Genomic DNA, 15,851 nt, shown 5'->3' on the forward strand with positions numbered 1-15,851 from the left:
AGTGGGCAATTAATTTTGCCATGGGGCCGCATTAAAAATTGGGATGGTGTCAGAGGACTGGACTAATATAATTAACTCCGTTGTACCCAATATTATATATGTATATAATATATAGTATACATTAGAGTTGAGCGACTTTTGGTTTTTTAGGGTCGCGTTTCGTTTCGTGAAACCCGAATTTTCCAATAGTCGGGTCGAGCAAGATCGTCCGATTATAGGGAAAAGTCGGGGTCGTCCCGAAACACGAAACCCAATGTAAGTCAATCGGGAATAAAAGTCGGCAGTGAGAGGAGGACAGGAAACACACCTACAGTGCCCATTTGAATGCCAAAAGCATCAATTCTTCTTACTTAAGCTTGTCAACCTTAATTAACTTCATAATACAAGTTACGCACTGAAAAATGGGGGTTATTTGGCTAAAGTTGTGGGGAGGGGAGGGCTGGCTGCAGGTTTTCATGTGCCCTGGGCGAAAGAGCGCCCCTTTAACACATACCACAACTCATCATGCTCCGATATGGCAGATAAATAGCGGTATAGTACAATGAAAAATACCTCACTTTTTACATCTCATGACGAGGCCCATCTATTTCTCCATACAGAATCATTGGTCCCATATAATGTTTGAAACAGTATATGATGAGCTCCACATAATGCTACAGTGTATGTTGGTCCCCATGGATGAAGCTCCACTGTCTTATGGGCCCAAATAATGCTCCAAACATAATGGGCCCCATTTCTAATGCTCTAGTGTATAATGGGCCCTGTAAATGCTGCTCCAGTGTCTGATGTCCACCTTTGGAATGTTCCAGTGTATGGTGGGCCCCATCTATCATTCTCCAGAGTATAGTGCTCCCCAAAAATTGCTGTCCCAACATTGAAAACAATCAAATAAGTCTCCTCGCTAGGGAATCCCTGTACTTGTCTGGACAGGTGCTGTAGCTTGCTTAACAGCTCGCCAGCCGTTCTCACGCCCAGTATGGATTGCACGTGATTGCACAAAGGTTAGAAAGGGTACCGTATCCCTGGATAACATGTATGGATAGCGTACACATTCAAAATATATGTCTCAGGAGGCAGGCTCACACGGTGTCAGGCCCAGTATGGATTGCACGTGATTGCACAAAGGTTAGAAAGGGTACCGTATCCCCGGATAACATGTATGGATAGCGTACACATTCAAAATATATGTCTCAGGAGGCAGGCTCAGACGGTGTTAGGCCCAGTATGGATTGCACGTGATTGCACAAAGGTTAGAAAGGGTACCGTATCCCCGGGTAACATGTATGGATAGGGTACACATTCAAAATATATGTCTCAGGAGGCAGGCTCAGACGGTGTTAGGCCCAGTATGGATTGCACGTGATTGCACAAAGGTTAGAAAGGGTACCGTATCCCTGGATAACATGTATGGATAGCGTACACATTCAAAATATATGTCTCAGGAGGCAGGCTCAGACGGTGTCAGGGACAGTATGGATTGCACGTGATTGCACAAAGGTTAGAAAGGGTACCATATCCCCGGATAACATGTATGGATAGCGTACACATTCAAATTATATGTCTCAGGAGGCAGGCTCAGACGGTGTTAGGCCCAGTATGGATTGCACGTGATTGCACAAAGGTTAGAAAGGGTACCGTATCCCTGGATAACATGTATGGATAGCGTACACATTCAAAATATATGTCTCAGGAGGCAGGCTCAGACGGTGTCAGGCCCAGAATGGATTGCACGTGATTGCACAAAGGTTAGAAAGGGTACCGTATCCCCGGATAACATGTATGGATAGCGTACACATTCAAAATATATGTCTCAGGAGGCAGGCTCAGACGGTGTTAGGCCCAGTATGGATTGCACGTGATTGCACAAAGGTTAGAAAGGGTACCGTATCCCTGGATAACATGTATGGATAGCGTACACATTCAAAATATATGTCTCAGGAGGCAGGCTCAGACGGTGTTAGGCCCAGTATGGATTGCACGTGATTGCACAAAGGTTAGAAAGGGTACCGTATCCCTGGATAACATGTATGGATTGCGTACACATTCAAAATATATGTCTCAGGAGGCAGGCTCAGACGGTGTCAGGCACAGTATGGATTGCACGTGATTGCACAAAGGTTAGAAAGGGTACCGTATCCCCGGATAACATGTATGGATAGCGTACACATTCAAAATATATGTCTCAGGAGGCAGGCTCAGACGGTGTTAGGCCCAGTATGGATTGCACGTCATTGCACAAAGGTTAGAAAGGGTACCGTATCCCCGGATAACATGTATGGATAGCGTACACATTCAAAATTTATGTCTCAGGAGGCAGGCTCAGTCGGTGTCAGGCACAGTATGGATTTGACGGCCCAGATTACACAGCGGAGGAGCAGGGAGAGGTAAAGATTGCAAATGCTGGGGCCCTGCCCAAGCAAGGGGGCCCACTCGTGGGCGTCGGTACTGGCACTGGGCCCCTCATAGTACAGCGGTGTGTCTGACGGCGGGTGTGCACCACCACCGTCAGAGACACTTGATTGCACTATGAGGGACCCTGTGCCAGTGCCCGCGCCCAAGAGTCGGCCTACCCACCTGTCCAGGGCAACGGCACTCGCACGGTGTCGTGCGGTAGGTGGTGACCCCGGCCATGGGGGGGGAGGCAGCACAGTTAGGGAGTTTTAGAAAGTGGCATATGTTGATGTTGGACATTCAGCTGATGCAAAAGGCGAAATAGGTGAAGTACCAGGAAGAGGTGGACCAAAGCAAGCCATTTTTCTGTCACCCTATGTGTCATCAGGGGAAGGTGGGACAAAATCCTTGGAAACCCATGCGTGGTTCATTTTAATGAAGGTTAGATCATCCACATTTTGGGTTGACAGACGGGTCCTTTTTTCTGTCAGGATTGATCCAGCTGCACTGAAGACTCTTTCCGATAGCACACTTGCAGCTGGGCAAGCGAGCTCCTGTAAGGCATATTGGGCCAATTCAGGCCAGGTGTCCAGTTTAGCGGCCCAATAGTCAAAGGGGAATGACCTGTGTGGGAGAACATCGATATGGGAGGAAAAGTAGTTTGTAACCATAGTTGACAACTGCTGTTTCCTGTCACTTTCCATCGATGCAGTATTACCAGTTGTGTGAGCGGTATTTGAAAAATCAGTCCACAACATTGTCATGAAACCCCTGTCTCCAACGCCACTTCTGCTGTGTGCACCACGAACACCTCTGCCAAGCTGCCCCCGGCCCGTACGGCTCGTGTGAGAACCATCACCGCTGCTGTGTGCTGGGAATGCCTCAAGCAACCGATTTACCAGAGTTGCTTGTTTATTAGCCAATATTAGGTCAAGGTTCTCCTGTGGCATGATGTTTTGTAATTTGCCTTTATAGCGTGGATCCAGGATGCTGGCCAACCAGTAGTCGTCATCGTTCATCATTTTGGCAATGCGGGGGTCCCTTTTTAGGATCCGCAAGGCATAATCTGACATGTTATTATTATTATTATTATTATTTATTGTTATAGCGCCATTTATTCCATGGCGCTTTACATGTGAGGAGGGGTATACATAAAAACAAGTACAATAATCTTAAACAATACATGTCATAACTGGTACAGGAGGAGAGAGGACCCTGCCCGCGAGGGCTCACAATCTTCAAGGGATGGGTGATAATACAGTAGGCGAGGGTAGAGCTGGTCGTGCAGCGGTTTGGTCGATCGGTGGTTACTGCAGGTTATAGGCTTGTCGGAAGAGGTGGGTCTTCAGGCTCTTTTTGAAGGTTTCGATGGTAGGTGAGAGTCTGATATGTTGTGGTAGAGAGTTCCAGAGTAGGGGTGATGCGCGAGAGAAATCTTGTATGCGATTGTGGGAAGAGGAGATAAGAGGGGAGTAAAGAAGGAGATCTTGTGAGGATCGGAGGTTGCGTGCAGGAAAGTACCGGGAGACGAGGTCACAGATGTATGGAGGAGACAGGTTGTGGATTGCTTTGTATGTCATGGTTAGGGTTTTGTAATGGAGTCTCTGGGCAATTGGGAGCCAGTGAAGGGATTGACAGAGGGGAGAAGCTGGGGAATAGCGGGGGGACAGGTGGATTAGTCGGGCAGCAGAGTTTAGAATAGATTGGAGGGGTGCGAGAGTGTTTGAGGGGAGGCCACAGAGCATGAGGTTGCAGTAGTCAAGGCGAGAGATGATGAGGGCATGGACTAGGGTTTTTGCAGATTCTTGGGTGAGGAATGAACGGATGCGTGAAATATTTTTGAGTTGAAGTCGGCAGGAAGTGGAAAGGGTTTGGATATGTGGTTTGAAGGAGAGATCAGCGTCAAGGATTACTCCGAGGCAGCGAGCTTGTGGGACTGGGGAGAGTGGGCAGTCATTTACTGTAATTGATAGGTTCGTAGGGGGGGTCACGTGAGATGGGGGAAAGATGATGAATTCTGTTTTGTCCATGTTGAGTTTCAGATATCTAGTGGAGAAGAAGGATGAAATAGTGGACAGACATTGAGGGATTCTGGTTAGTAGGGAGGTGATATCTGGTCCAGAGATGTAGATCTGTGTGTCATCAGCATAAAGATGATACTGAAAGCCATGAGATTCTATGAGCTGTCCCAGGCCAAAGGTGTAAATAGAGAACAGCAGGGGCCCAAGGACTGAACCTTGTGGGACTCCGACAGATAGGGGGCGAGGTGAGGAGGTGGTGTGTGAGTGGGAGACGCTGAATGTCCGGTCTGTTAGGTATGATGAGATCCAGGAGAGGGCCAAGTCTGTGATGCCGAGGGATGAGAGGGTCTGTAATAATAGGGAATGGTCCACTGTGTCAAAGGCAGCCGACAGGTCCAGGAGGAGGAGGACAGAGTAGTGTCGCTTGCTCTTGGCAGTTAAGAGGTCATTGGTGACCTTAGTAAGGGCAGTTTCAGTGGAGTGGTGTGACCGGAAGCCAGATTGTAAGCGGTCGAAGAGGGAGCAAGAAGAGAGATGGGAGGACAGTTCAAGGTAGACGTGTTGTTCCAGTAGCTTGGAGGCGTATGGGAGAAGTGATATAGGGCGATAGCTAGATACAGAGGATGGGTCAAGAGAGGGCTTTTTGAGGATAGGTGTGATGGAGGCATGTTTAAAGCTTGAGGGGAAAACACCAGTTGTTAGTGACAGGTTGAAGAGATGGGTTAGGGTTGGGATGAAGACTGTGGTGAGGTTTGGGATGAAGTGGGATGGGATCGGGTCGAGTGCACAGGTGGTGAGATGTGATCTTGAGAGTAGAGTGGAGAGTCGATCTTCTGTAATGGTGGAGAAGTTGGTTTTGAAGGTGGAGGGCTGGGAAGTCGGGAGGAAGGGCTCTGGGGGTTGTTGACCAAAACTGTCCCTGATGTTATCAATTTTCTGCTTGAAAAATTAGGCAAAGTCTTCAGCTGAGATGAGTGGGGAGGGAGGAGGTGCTGGGGGGGCGGAGGAGAGAATTGAAGGTGTTGAATAACTGTTTAGGGTTGTGAGACAGGGAGGATATGAGAGATGAGAAGTAGGTTTGTTTAGCTGTGGCGAGTGTGGTCTTGAAAGTAGTGAGGGACTGTTTGAATGCGATGAAGTGCTTGTTGGAGTGGGATCTTTTCCATCTGCGCTCAGCAGCCCTGGAAGCTCGCCTCAGCTCTTTGGTCAGGCTGGTGTGCCAGGGCTGTCTGTTGATTTTGCGAGTTTTGGTATGTGTAAGTGGGGCAGCGGATTCCAAAGCTACAGCTATTGTGGTGTTATATAGAGCGGCAGCGTCATCCGCATTGTGTAAGGAACTTATATCTGTAAGAGGGAGGAGGGATTCAGAGAATGAGTGTAGGTCAAGGTGTTTAAGATTCCTGCGAGGGTGTGAAAGTTTGTGGGGTGGGGATTGTAGACATGGAGTGAAGAGGGAAGAGAATGTGAGCAGGTTGTGGTCAGAGAGAGGAAGAGGTGAGTTAGAGAGGTTAGATAGGGAGCAGAGGCGGGTGAAGATGAGGTCCAGTGTGTGGCCATCTTTGTGGGTGGCTGTAGAAGACCATTGAGTGAGGCCGAAGGAGGAAGTGAGAGATAGAAGTTTAGTGGCAGCTGAGAGGGAAGTGTCGATGGGGATGTTGAAGTCGCCCATGATGATAGTAGGGATGTCCGCGGAAAGGAAATGAAGTAACCAGGTGGTGAAGTGGTCAAAGAAGGTGGTGGCTGGCCCTGGGGGGCGGTAGATGACAGCCAGTTGGAGGTTGGAGGGGGAGTAGATGCGCACAGAGTGCACCTCAAAGGAAGGGAGGGTAACAGAGGGTGGCAGTGGGATTGGGGTGAAGGAGCAGGTATCTGACAGGAGAAAACCAACTCCTCCACCATGTTTGCTGCTGGGGCGGGGGGTGTGAGAAAGGTGGAAGCCGCCATACGAAAGTGCAGCAGGAGAGGCTGTGTCAGAAGGGGTGAGCCAGGTTTCGGTGATGGCGAGGAAGGAGAGTTTGGTAGTAACAAAAAGATCATGGATGTAGGAAAGCTTGTTGCAGACAGAGCGAGCGTTCCACAGAGCTCCTTTTAGTGGGACTGGGGAAGCGGGGGCTGGGTGAATGGGTATAAGGTTGGAGAGGTTACGGAAGGTTGTGATAGAGTGTGGATGGGAGGTAGAAATGACTGTGGGAATGTGGTGAGGAGGACCAGGATTTGGGGAGATTTCGCCAGCAGTGAGAAGGAGCAGAGAAAGTGTTAGCAGGTGGGAGCAGGAGAGGGCATGAGGGGGCTGTCTGTGTTTGGAGACAGAGGATTGTATGTTAAGGAACAGTTTTGAGGCGGAGGTGAGGTGGATGGGGAGGATTGAAGAAGAGATGAACAGTTCCTTACTAGGAGTAGGGATTAGGGGAATTAGCAGAAAGTGAAGGATTATTGGGGTGAAAGTGAAAACAAACAGAAACATTGTTTACAGTGACTGTGTCCAGTTACCTTCAGTTCCCTTCTGGTTCAATTCTGGTTTTAATTCTTAAATTAATCTTCACACTTCTAGCACACACTTATAGCAATCACAATGCAGACTGAAGTCTATGCAGACTTGTGCTCTGCAATATATGTACAACTAAGTGCAGTCAGGTGTGAAGCAGAGAGGAGTGGTCTCTGCTCATTTTGGTCAGACAATTAAGAGTGGACCAGATGTATATGATCAAGCCAGAGTAAACAAGGTCATAAATAACACTGGGGTAAGCTGGGGTTAGCTGAAAGGCATACCATGTGAATGCTAGGTGCAGAGGCAAGTCTATGTGCAAAGCTGGGTGATGCACTGTGTGTCCTTCATAGACAGACAGCAGGAGAGCAGGAGAGCTGGGTGGATGGACATACCTGTCGGAATGTTCCCGGTGTCAATGATGCACTGCGAGTGCTGGGTGGAGGAGCACTTTCTGGCAAATCCACATCCCTCCAGTCACGCACAAACCCTGTACCAGACCTTGCCACGCCAACATTTTCACTTGCCCCACGAGATGCATCCTCCTCCCCTAAGTATTCATCCCCACCATCCTCCTCCTCCTCCTCCTCTTCTTCCTCCACCTCGTCCAGGAGAGGTCCCTGAGCAGACAATGGCTGAATGTCATCAAGGATTCCCTCCTCCTCTTCCTCCTCATCAACATTGGCTGCAGACGCCTGCTCCTTAAGGTGCGTCAAAGTTTGCATGAGCAGACGCATAAGTGGGATGCTCATGCTTAGGATGGCGTCGTCTGCGCTTACCAGCCGTGTGCATTCCTCAAAACACTGAAGGACTTTACAAAGGTCTTTCAGCTTCGACCACTGCACGCCTGTCAACTCCATGTCTGCTCTCAAAGTGCCTGGCCGTGTATCCTCCCACAAATGCATTATGGCCTGCCTCTGCTCGCACAGCCGCTCCACCATGTGCAGGGTGGAGTTCCACCTTGTTGCAATGTCGATAATGAGGCGGTGGTTGGGAAGGTGGAGCAATCGCTGCAGCTTCTGCATACGAACGGAGTGTACAGGCGACCGGCGGATGTGCGCGCACAGTCTTCGCACATTCTGGAGCAGGGCTGTTAACTCCGGATAATTTTTGAGGAAGCACTGCACCACCAGGTTCAAGGTGTGAGCCAAGCAAGGTATGTGGCTGAGTTTTGAAAGGGCTATGGCTGCCACAAAATTACGGCCGTTATCACTAACTACCTTGCCTGCCTCAAGATGTACACTGCCCAGCCATGACTCAGTTTGTCGCTTCAAGTACTCGGCCAGCACCTCGGCGGTGTGTCTGTCGCCCAAACACATCATCTGCAACACAGCCTGCTGACGCTTTCCACTAGCTGCTCGATAGGGGGACACATCGTGTGCAACAGTGGCAGCTGCAGATGGAGTGCTCATACGACTGCGCTCTGTGGACGCGCTTTCGCTTCTGGAGGAGGAGGAGGAGGAGGAGGAGGAGGGTCGAACGCCTACAGCCAACTGTTTCCTATACCGTGGGCTAGGCAGCACTGTCCCACCACCACTGTCCCCTGTGGACCCTGCATCCACCACATTAACCCAGTGCGCAGTGATGGACACGTAACGGCCCTGGCCATGCCGACTGGACCATGCATCAGTTGTGAGGTGCACCTTTCCGCTCACTGACTGCTTGAGTGCATGGACAATGCGGTCTTTCACATGATGGTGGAGGGCTGGGATGGCTTTGCGAGAGAAGAAGTGGCGACTGGGTAGGTCATAGCGTGGTACTGCATAGGCCATGAGTTCGCGGAAAGCTGTGCTTTCCACCAACCGAAAGGGCATCATCTCAAACGAGATTAGTTTGGCAATGTGGGCGTTCAAACCCAGTGTACGCGGATGAGAGACTGAGTACTTTCTTGACCTACTCATAGTGTCTGGGAGGGTGAGCTGGACTTGAGAGCTGCATATGGTGGAAGTAGCGGTGGACAGGGCGGACTGAGAGAGGGTTGATGATGGTGATGGAGTTGGTGTTCTTTCTGATGGCCTAGAATCAGTCTTTCGTTGATATAACAGTGGGATTCCCTGACTGCTGGGGTCTTGCAACGACACCTCAACATTTGCTGCTGTGCTAACCGGTGGGCTTACAGTGGGGGAAACAATGTAGCGTTGCTGACTACCTTCGTTGTGATCAGTTGCACATGTGGCACTTGAGGTTTGGTGTTGTGTCCACGCTTGCAAGTGCATGCTGGTTAAATGTCTAAGCATGCAACTGGTATTCAAATTTTTCAGATTTTTCCCTCGGCTAAAGGTCTTTGCGCACTTCTTACAGATAACCTTGGCCTGATCATGAGGATTTTGTTCAAAAAAGTGCCACACTGCACTCTTCCTACTTTGGCAGACATTTTGCGGCCTAGCACGCTGTGATCTTTTGACCCTCTGGACAAGCTGTCCAGCAACTCTTTTGATGTTTGGAACCTGTCTTTGGAGTGCTCCGGGCCTGCCAGATAACAGCTGTTGCGATGTCGATGTCTGCTGTGGATGCTCCTCATCTGAGCTATTGGAAGCAGCACCCTCTTCTCCCAATGGATGCCAATCTGGGTCAACAACTGGGTCATCCATCACCTCCTGTTCTATGTCATGTGCACCTTTCTCTGTGTCACCGTGTATGGTGGTATAGTGTGCGGGAAGGGGCACCTGAGTCTCATCAGGGTCAAAATCTGGCTCTGTACACTGCGAGGACAATGTAGTGCTCTGAGTGAATGTACCAGCAGAATCATCCATCAGCGGCTGTGCATCAGTGCACTCCATGTCAGATTCATCTTGGCCTGGGTAATTCACCATTTCACTTGATAATCCAGGCATGGTATGTGAAAACAGCTCCATGGAGTAATCAGTAGTATGGCCTGCGTTATCCTTCAATCTTGGTTGGGGTGAAGGACACAAGGAAAGGTGTGGTTCATGAACATGAGCCTCCAATGACGACTCAGTGCTTTTACTTTTCACAACTGAAGAAGAGGAGGCGATAGAGCTGGAGGCTGAGTCAGCAATGTAAGACAAAACTTTTTCCTGATGCTCTGCCTTTAAAAGCGGTTTGCCAACTCCTAGAAAACTAAGCGTTCGAGGCCTTATGTAGCCAGACGATGACGCAGGGTCAGCACCTCCTGCATTCGGTCCTATTTTGCTCTTGCCACTACCATCAGATCCACCACCAACACCATCATTACCTGCTGCCAACCCCCGCCCAATTCCACGGCCTCTTCCACCAGCCTTCCTCATTTTTGGTAGAAATGTAGACAAAATCCAACAAACTATATAGTAATGTAAAACAAGGTACAAGGTGTCTATAGGACAGGGGAGATTTAGAATTTCTGCACACACTTGTGGACAGTGGACACTTTTGGATTGTGTGAGGCCCACTGATATCTGAGCGCTATGTGACACGCTCGATGGCACAGCTGCCTGTGACCAAAGTGACGAGAGGATAATGGAGATTTTGAATCTCTGCGCACACTTTTGGACACTGGACACTTGTGGATTGTGTGAGGCCCACTGATATCTGAGCGCTATGTGACACGCTCGATGGCACAGCTGCCTGTGACCAAAGTGACGAGAGGATAATGGAGATTTTGAATCTCTGCGCACACTTTTGGACACTGGACACTTGTGGATTGTGTGAGGCCCACTGATATCTGAGCGCTATGTGACACGCTCGATGGCACAGCTGCCTGTGACCAAAGTGACGAGAGGATAACGGAGATTTTGAATCTCTGCGCACACTTTTGGACACTGGACACTTGTGGATTGTGTGAGGCCCACTGATATCTGAGCGCTATGTGACAGGCTCGATGGCTCAGCTGCCTGTGACCAAAGTGACGAGAGGATAATGGAGATTTTGAATCTCTGCGCACACTTTTGGACACTGGACACTTGTGGATTGTGTGAGGCCCACTGATATCTGAGCGCTATGTGACACGCTCGATGGCACAGCTGCCTGTGACCAAAGTGACGAGAGGATAATGGAGATTTTGAATCTCTGCGCACACTTTTGGACACTGGACACTTGTGGATTGTGTGAGGCCCACTGATATCTGAGCGCTATGTGACACGCTCGATGGCACAGCTGTGACCAAAGTGACGAGAGGATAATGGAGATTTTGAATCTCTGCGCACACTTTTGGACACTGGACACTTGTGGATTGTGTGAAGCCCACTGATATCTGAGCGCTATGTGACAGGCTCGATGGCACAGCTGCCTGTGACAAAAGTGACGAGAGGATAATGGAGATTTTGAATCTCTGCGCACACTTTTGGACACTGGACACTTGTGGATTGTGTGAGGCCCACTGATATCTGAGCGCTATGTGACACGCTCGATGGCACAGCTGCCTGTGACCAAAGTGACGAGAGGATAATGGAGATTTTGAATCTCTGCGCACACTTTTGGACACTGGACACTTGTGGATTGTGTGAGGCCCACTGATATCTGAGCGCTATGTGACACGCTCGATGGCACAGCTGCCTGTGACCAAAGTGACGAGAGGATAATGGAGATTTTGAATCTCTGCGCACACTTTTGGACACTGGACACTTGTGGATTGTGTGAGGCCCACTGATATCTGAGCGCTATGTGACACGCTCGATGGCACAGCTGCCTGTGACCAAAGTGACGAGAGGATAATGGAGATTTTGAATCTCTGCGCACACTTTTGGACACTGGACACTTGTGGATTGTGTGAGGCCCACTGATAACTGAGCGCTATGTGACACGCTCGATGGCACAGCTGCCTGTGACCAAAGTGATGAGAGGATAAAGGAGATTTTGAATCTCTGCGCACACTTTTGGACACTGGACACTTGTGGATTGTGTGAGGCCCACTGATATCTGAGCGCTATGTGACACGCTCGATGGCACAGCTGTGACCAAAGTGACGAGAGGATAATGGAGATTTTGAATCTCTGCGCACACTTTTGGACACTGGACACTTGTGGATTGTGTGAGGCCCACTGATATCTGAGCGCTATGTGACAGGCTCGATGGCACAGCTTCCTGTGACAAAAGTGACGAGAGGATAATGGAGATTTTGAATCTCTGCGCACACTTTTGGACACTGGACACTTGTGGATTGTGTGAGGCCCACTGATATCTGAGCGCTATGTGACAGGCTCGATGGCACAGCTGTGACCAAAGTGACGAGAGGATAATGGAGATTTTGAATCTCTGTGCACACTTTTGGACACTGGACACTTGTGGATTGTGTGAGGCCCACTGATATCTGAGCGCTATGTGACAAGCTCGATGGCACAGCTGCCTGTGACCAAAGTGACGAGAGGATAATGGAGATTTTGAATCTCTGCGCACACTTTTGGACACTGGACACTTGTGGATTATGTGAGGCCCACCGATATCTGAGCGCTATGTGACAGGCTCGATGGCACAGCTGCCTGTGACCAAAGTGACGAGAGGATAATGGAGATTTTGAATCTCTGCGCACACTTTTGGACACTGGACACTTGTGGATTGTGTGAGGCCCACTGATATCTGAGCGCTATGTGACACGTTCGATGGCACAGCTGTGACCAAAGTGACGAGAGGATAATGGAGATTTTGAATCTCTGCGCACACTTTTGGACACTGGACACTTGTGGATTGTGTGAGGCCCACTGATATCTGAGCGCTATGTGACAGGCTCGATGGCACAGCTGCCTGTGACAAAAGTGACGAGAGGATAATGGAGATTTTGAATCTCTGCGCACACTTTTGGACACTGGACACTTGTGAATTGTGTGAGGCCCACTGATATCTGAGCGCTATGTGACAGGCTCGATGGCACAGCTGTGACCAAAGTGACGAGAGGATAATGGAGATTTTGAATCTCTGCGCACACTTTTGGACACTGGACACTTGTGGATTGTGTGAGGCCCACTGATTTCTGAGCGCTATGTGACACGCTCGATGGCACAGCTGCCTGTGACCAAAGTGACGAGAGGATAATGGAGATTTTGAATCTCTGCGCACACTTTTGGACACTGGACACTTGTGGATTGTGTGAGGCCCACTTTTATCTGAGCGCTATGTGACATGCTCGATGGCACAGCTGCCTGTGACCAAAGTGACGAGAGGATAATGGAGATTTTGAATCTCTGCGCACACTTTTGGACACTGGACACTTGTGGATTGTGTGAGGCCCACTGATATCTGAGCGCTATGTGACAGGCTCGATGGCACAGCTGCCTGTGACCTAAGTGACGAGAGGATAATGGAGATTTTGAATCTCTGCGCACACTTTTGGACACTGGACACTTGTGGATTGTGTGAGGCCCACTGATATCTGAGCGCTATGTGACACGCTCGATGGCACAGCTGCCTGTGACCAAAGTGACGAGAGGATAATGGAGATTTTGAATCTCTGCGCACACTTTTGGACACTGGACACTTGTGGATTGTGTGAGGCCCACTGATATCTGAGCGCTATGTGACACGCTTGATGGCACAGCTGCCTGTGACCAAAGTGACGAGAGGATAATGGAGATTTTGAATCTCTGTGCACACTTTTGGACACTGGACACTTGTGGATTGTGTGAGGCCCACTGATATCTGAGCGCTATGTGACACGCTCGATGGCACAGCTGCCTGTGACCAAAGTGACGAGAGGATAATGGAGATTTTGAATCTCTGCGCACACTTTTGGACACTGGACACTTGTGGATTGTGTGAGGCCCACTGATATCTGAGCGCTATGTGACAGGCTCGATGGCACAGCTGTGACCAAAGTGACGAGAGGATAATGGAGATTTTGAATCTCTGCGCACACTTTTGGACACTGGACACTTGTGAATTGTGTGAGGCCCACTGATATCTGAGCGCTATGTGACACGCTCGATGGCACAGCTGTGACCAAAGTGACGAGAGGATAATGGAGATTTTGAATCTCTGCGCACACTTTTGGACACTGGACACTTGTGGATTGTGTGAGGCCCACTGATATCTGAGCGCTACGTGACAGGCTCGATGGCACAGCTGCCTGTGACAAAAGTGACGAGAGGATAATGGAGATTTTGAATCTCTGCGCACACTTTTGGACACTGGACACTTGTGGATTGTGTGAGGCCCACTGATATCTGAGCGCTATGTGACAGGCTCGATGGCACAGCTGTGACCAAAGTGACGAGAGAATAATGGAGATTTTGAATCTCTGCGCACACTTTAGGACACTGGACACTTGTGGATTGTGTGAGGCCCACTGATATCTGAGCGCTATGTGACACGCTCGATGGCACAGCTGCCTGTGACCAAAGTGACGGGAGGATAATGGAGATTTTGAATCTCTGCGCACACTTTTGGACACTGGACACTTGTGGATTGTGTGAGGCCCACTGATATCTGAGCGCTATGTGACACGCTCGATGGCACAGCTGCCTGTGACCAAAGTGACGAGAGGATAATGGAGATTTTGAATCTCTGCGCACACTTTTGGACTCTGGACACTTGTGGATTGTGTGAGGCCCACTGATATCTGAGCGCTATGTGACACGCTCGATGGCACAGCTGCCTGTGACCAAAGTGACGAGAGGATAATGGAGATTTTGAATCTCTGCGCACACTTTTGGACACTGGACACTTGTGGATTGTGTGAGGCCCACTGATATCTGAGCGCTATGTTACAGGCTCGATGGCACAGCTGTGACAAAAGTGACTAGAGGATAAGGGAGATTGGATTGCTTTTAAAAAAGCAGTTTGCGGAGCAGTGGGTAAACAGCAATGCCAGCGTGTCAGGAAGCCTTAAAAGGCAGTCCAACTACCAACACCACTGATACACCACAATATAGCCTCCCCTTGCACTGCACACACAGTGACTTATGTGTTGTGCAGGCCAAATCGCTAGCAGCAGAAGCAGTTTTTTTGTCTTCTTCCCTGCCTAACGCTCTCCCTACAGAATCAGCAGCAACCTCTCCCTATACTAAGATCGGCAGAAGTAAGATGGCGGTCGGCGTGCACGCCCTTTTAAACCCCCTGTAACGCCCACCAAAGCAAGCCAATAACTTGCATGCCCTTCTGAAAGACGGTGGTGACCCGTGCCTAGGTCATCACGTTGCCCACAGTGTCCGTGGATCCTGATTGGCTGAAAAAGAGCGCAAAACAAACTTTTGAAACGCGACTTTGGCGCGTAAGTCGCCGACCTCGTGGCCGACCTCATCCTAGGGTCGGGTTTCGTTTCATGAAATCCGACTTTGCTAAAAGTCGGTGACTTTTGAATTTTTTCGACCCGTTTCGCTCAACTCTAGTATACATATGCTATCTTTGCCTTTGCAGTTTTGATAGCAAGTCTTCAGATGCCCGTGCCCGCTTTGCCTCTGTCAAGTTCTTGCATGTCTCCGCATGTTTAGTCTCGTAATGGCGACTCAAATTGTAATCTTTAAATACAGCTATGTGCTCTCCACAAACTAAGCACACAGCTTTACCTTTGGCTTCAGCAAATAAATATTTAGAAGTCCATTCCTTGCTAAAAACTCTGCATTCTGCATCAATCTTTCTTTTTTTAGCTGACATATTTAAGGGCTATAACAGCTAACCTTGCCTAATTCTTCCAATGGGAGTCTCTGCCCAAGTTTCAGAAGAACGTGGCTGCTGCAGGGGACAGGGGAGGAAGCAAGTGGTATCTGCGTACCACTCCTGTACTCCTCACAGGGGCTTTATTAGGCGCTGACCACTCTACCCAGAGTCCCAGACCATGGCCTGACGTCAACCCCCAGTCCAGACCCAAACACCCAGTCCAGACCCAGTCTAAAGTAATTGATGCTAGCCTTACGTTGCACCACAGTGTCACTGGTCTGCTTGCAGCAGTATAGATCACACCACGCCTCCACGCCCGCACGTTTTAGCACAAAGTTGGAGGCGTGGTGTGATGTATACTGCTGCAAGCAGATGCCACCAACGGCATCTACGCAGCCCTCTCTCAGACCACGCCCCCCTCGACCAGTCAG

Source organism: Dendrobates tinctorius, unplaced genomic scaffold, assembly GCF_039654945.1.
Source record: "Dendrobates tinctorius isolate UK_male_01 unplaced genomic scaffold, ASM3965494v1 ptg000504l, whole genome shotgun sequence".
NCBI lineage: Eukaryota > Metazoa > Chordata > Amphibia > Anura > Dendrobatidae > Dendrobates > Dendrobates tinctorius.